Here is a 5,478-nt window from a genome sequence, read left to right as displayed (position 1 = left end):
TCCGGGTTCCAAGTTGCCATGTGTGTCTGGGGCTCCGAGGAAATAGGACAAGAACAGAATTTCGTGACTAGGAGTCTGGTGGGAAGATGAGAGTCGGGGGCAGGTGGGGACGGGCAGCAGGGACAGGGACAGGTGGGGACGGGCAGGGAGGGACAGGGGCACGTGGGGACAGGCAGGTGGGGACGAGCAGGAGGGCCAGGCACGGGGCAGCAGTGGAGGCCTGGCCGGATGAGATACTATGGAATGTATTGCTTTCATTTAATGTTTTCTTCTTTCTAAACCTTAAGGGATCCCATCAGGAAAACCACACTAGCTTTTCAAATAGAGGGCACTTAATCCTGGGAATTATTTTTCTTTTTTTCTTTTTTTTTTTTTTTTATATTTATTTTTGAGAGAGAGCACGTGCACAAGCCGGGGAGGGGCAGAGAGAATCCCAAGCAGGGGCTCGATCTCAGGAATCATGAGATCATGACCTGAGCCGAAATCAAGAGTCGGACACTTAACCAACTGAGCCACCCAGGCACCCCCATCCAGGGAACTGCTTATATAGTGGTCGAAAGAGCGGAAGGGCAAAAAGTAGACACTGTGATGACCCAGAGATGGTGAACTTTGGAAAGCAACGACCACCCCCTGGCAGGGGCACTTAGGGCAAGAGGGGTTACTTTAGTGATCGGGTGTTGGCATAGCAAAGCAGCGCTTAAACTCAGTGGCCCAGAACAGTAATCGCTCGTGGCTGACAACTTCTCTGTAAGAACTGGGAGCAGCTTGGGTGAGTGGTTTTGGTCTGGGGTCTCTCCTGAGGTTGTGGTCACATACCGTCTGGGGCTGCAGTCCTTTGAGGGTGTGACCAGGGCTGGACTCCCAAGGACCTTGTATGGGGCTCACTCACAGAGCTGCAAGTTGATGCTGGCTGATGACCAGAGGCCTCAGTCCCTCTCAGGGCCCCTCCACAGTGCTCCTTGAGCGTCCCTGTGGCATCCTCTAGAGTGAGCTTCCCAAGAGAGCAAACCGGGAGCTCCACTGCCTTCTATGACCTAATCTCAGAAGTCACAGCATTATTTCTACCATGTTCCATTGGTCACACAGGTCAACCCTAAATCAGTGTGAGAGGGGACTACCCGAGGCCACAAATACCTGTACCAGAAGGGGAAATTAAGGGTAATCTTGGAAGGGGGCTAGGACCTTGGAGGGAGGAGCCCTAGGAACCAGTGTTTGGATTTTTTGATATGTTGGGACAAAGGGTTGGATTCTAAGCAGTCGATGCTGGAACTTCTAAGAAGGTGGGTACAAAGCTGATACGTGCTGGAGCTAAAACCCACTGCTGCTGACGAGTGCTGGAGAGCACAAGCAAGTCCCTTCCTATGTCTCACTTCCGGGTCTCTCTCAGCTCGCCCTTGTTAGCAGGCCCACTTTCACAGGAAACCTGCTGGCAAGGAAGCCTGGGAAATGTAGTTCTCGGTAATCCATCAACAGCATCACAGAACAGAAAGTGGAGTGGGCTTGGGGCTGAGATACAGTAACCAGTACAGTCCACCCCTTTGGCTACCCATCACCCATACACACCTTCCTACCACACTCGATCTCCATATGAGTCTCACAATTTTGTGCTTCGACCCCAACAAGGAGCACGGATGCTTTGTACACAGATGCATCATTCTCTTCCGAAAAGGGAGGGACAACAACATGCTAGAGACACCGTATCCATCGACCTGTGTTAATTCCAGGCAGAATTCCACTTGAGTATTCCCTGTAACTGGAAGACTTAAATAGTGAAGTTCACCATCAAGATCAATATGTTGCCATCAAATAAGGAAAATGGTGTGGGAAGGAAAAGTTAGTTGAAGGACACACAGCAAAGGAAATATGTAAGGGCACCTGGCTGGCTCAGTCGGTAGAGCATGTGACTCTTGATCTCAGTGTCATGAATTAAGGCCCCACGTGGGGCATAAAGCTCAGTTTAAAAATATTTTTTAAAAAGAATAAGAAAGTAGGGGTGCCTGGGTGGCTCAGTCAGGTGAGTGTCCGACTTCAGCTCAGGTCATGATCTCATGGTTCATGGGTTCACATTGGGCTCTGTGTTGACAGTTCAGAGCCTGAAGCCTGCTTCGGATTCTGTCTCCCTCTCTCTCTGCCCCTCCCCTGCTCTCACTCTATCTCTCTGAAAAATAAATAAACATTAAAAAATATATTATGTAAAAGCAAGAATCTTCAACAAAGTATTAGCAAATACAATCCAGGAATATATAAAAATAATGTACTATGACCAAGGAGGGTTTATCCCAGGAATGTAATAGTGGTCCAGGAGTTTAAAAGTCAATCCGTGGAGGTGCGCCTGGGTGGCTCAGTTGGTTAAGTGTCCAACTCTCGATACCAGCTCAGGTCATGATCTCATGGTTCATGAGATCGAGCCCCATGTCGGGCTCTGTGCCGACAGCATGGAGCCTGCTTGGGATTCTCTTTCCACCCCCCTCTCTGCCCCTCCCCAATAAATACATAAACTTTAAAAAAGTAAAATAATTTATATGTCATTTATATTTACAGGAAAGAAACGAAATATAATAATACAGTAGATTAAAAGGATGGAACGACATATACCACAAAACACTGATTTTTTGAAATTTTGTTTAAGTTTATTTTGAGAGAGAGAGAGAACGAGTCGGGGAGGGGCAGAGAGAGAAGGGAGAGAACTCCACACAGGCTCCCTGCTGTCAGGGCAGAGCCTGACTTGGGGCTCGAAATCATGAACCGTGAAATCATGAGCTAAGCCAAGATCAAGAGTTGGACAGTTAACTGACTGAGCCACCCTGGCGCCCCGATTTTTTTTTTTTTTTTAAAGCTGGCTTGGCTATATTTAGATTCAATTCAATTAGTATCAAAGTAGTCTTCAGAACTGAAAATGATTAAGGATAAAGAGCAAATTAAATAATGATAGAAGAGCCACCTAACCAAGAGGGCATAACTATCTAAAATGTGTATGCATCTAAAAACATTGTTTTGAAATACATGAAGCAAAAACAGCTAGAACTGAAAGAAGTCAACATAACACCCACTTTCCAGCCATGTCAGGTAGTGCCTTTGAATAGACCCTCCAGCCTAGTCAAGCCCTCAGCCGACCGTGGCCCCAGCCAGTCTCACGACTGCAAGCTTAGGAGACACCCTGAGCACAGATGAGTCACTTCTGAATTCCAGGCCCTAAGAAACTATGAGATAAATGTTGATTATTTTAAGCCACTAAATTCTAGAAGAATTTGTGACGTAGCAACAGCTGATACAGCCACCATAAAACCTATCTGGGGGCACCTGGGTGGCTCAGTCGGTTGAGCTCAGGTCATGACTTCGACTCAGGTCACGATCTCACAGCTCATGGGTTCAAGCTCCGCATCTGGCTCGCTGCTGTTGGTGTGGAGCCTACTTTGGATCCTCTGTCCCCCTCTTTCTGCCCCTCCCCTGCTTGCGTTCTCCCCCCAAAATCAGTAAATATTTTAATTAATTAATTAACTAACAAATCTGTCTGGTTCTTTGAGCATGACTTGAGCTGAGAATTTAAAGCCCAAGCTAATCCTTCTCTTCCTGTAACTCTGCAGGGTAGTGAGGATAGCCAGCCCACCTCACCATCCTAACAGTTTTCCTTGGCCATTTGTTTCCACACCACATTGGGTTACCTAATTGGGTTAACTAACTCATGAGTCCAAGGTCGAAAACCTAACCAAATCATAACTCATGGGTTCAAGGTCGAAAACCTAACCAAATCAATTTCACAATCCCACCTTTGAAGGTCTCTTTCTCTTGCCCGCGATTTCCTTCTAACTTCTGACCACGGGAGGAAGCACTAAAGGGACTTTGTAAAATACACAAAGGGGAGAAAGGCCTTCCTTCCAGTTTGCCACCGGTTGTATTTTCTCAAGTAGCAGCAAGCACTTGGCTTCTGCCCCTAGCTACCTGCAACATGCAGAGTCCCAGCTGCCCAAAGCTCTCTCTCGAGTAGTCCAAGCATCGGCAGCAGGACACCACCTTCTCAGCAGTTTGGGCACCGCCCAAGGGCACATCGGGTTTCCTTAGGGTTCTGAACATCAGCTGCATTTCATGGAGATACCGCTTAGAGCTTTGGGCCCTGGTAAATTATCAGTTTTGGTTTCCATTATCCAGACTAGTCCCTGATTGCTACAGTACTTGGTACCAGGAGTAGGGCTGAAATAGTTGCTGGATAAGTTCATGGATAAAACCATGTGTAATCGAACTTACAAGATCTAGGACTCCCGGCTGCCATCTTACCCTCAGGATGAACAGCTGAATTATTCATTCAATAATTACATCATCCATCATTCAACATTTACTCTCTGTTTATGTTAACCTCTTGACCTCTCCATCGAACAAGTCCATCAACCCTTTGTACGCCCAGTTCTTAGCATTATAAATTTAAATGAGACTCAGACTTCACAACCCTCTGTTTGAATAAGAAATCCAATCAATTTGGAGTTTTATTAAATTTTTGTAGGTAGGAAAAGGAAAACAAAGCGTCAAGGATTCTTTCCTGACTTAACAAAAAGAAACTTAATTATTTATATCTTCTATATACATGAAAAGAATACACAGCAAATTAAACATTATTACAAGGACAACAAGTTATCAAATAAGATAACAAGAATGCAGACTTCGGGGGATTACTGGTTAAAGCTCACAGTAAAAAACCCTGAAGCCCGGGTGTCTTAAAAAACTCATTTGAACAAATTGCACTTCTAGAAAAGGATTATACATCTGCACACTCTCACGTCGGGCTGGAGTACAGAAATGATATTTTTGTGATGCTCTCAACTTACTTCATCAGAAACGGCTTTATAACATTCCATATCTGCATTTCTGCAGCTTAAGGACACTAAGCGATAAAATTTTATAGCTGAGATTTTTCTTTATCAGCAGCTTTTCCAAGCCTCCTGTCCAGGACTCCATTAATTACCGAGGGGGGAAAAAAACAGACCAAATAAGCCTAAAATATAAAATACAGAAAGCAAACTGCCAAGATAATTTTTAGGTAAAATTTATTCACAGCAAAATGCACAAATCTTAAGTGCACAATTGGAAGAATAATAAATGCACGCACCCATGTAGCTCCCCTGCCAATCAAGGTAGAGAACATTTCCCTATCTCCAGAAAGTCCCCTTGGGGCTTTCCCTATCAATCCCCACCATTACCACCCAAGAGGCAACCATTGCTATGATTTTTATCACCCTAGAGCACATTTTCCAGGTCTTGAACTTCAAGTAAATGAAATCAGACAGCATGTACTTTTTAATGTCTGGCCTCTTTTGTTCAACCTAATTCTTTCCAGGTGTATCCATGCTGTTGAGTATACTTGTATTTTATTCTCTGCACTGCATTATTTGTATCCTATTGTTTGAATGTACTACTATTTGTTTCTGAGTTCTGTTAATGGACAAGTTGGCTGTTCCTGGGTTTGGGTTTCCATATACGAGCCATTAT

Source organism: Acinonyx jubatus, chromosome E3 (genome assembly GCF_027475565.1).
Source record: "Acinonyx jubatus isolate Ajub_Pintada_27869175 chromosome E3, VMU_Ajub_asm_v1.0, whole genome shotgun sequence".
Classification (NCBI taxonomy): domain Eukaryota; kingdom Metazoa; phylum Chordata; class Mammalia; order Carnivora; family Felidae; genus Acinonyx; species Acinonyx jubatus.
The sequence above is the reverse complement of the archived record's forward strand: the minus strand, read 5'-3'. Positions refer to the sequence as shown.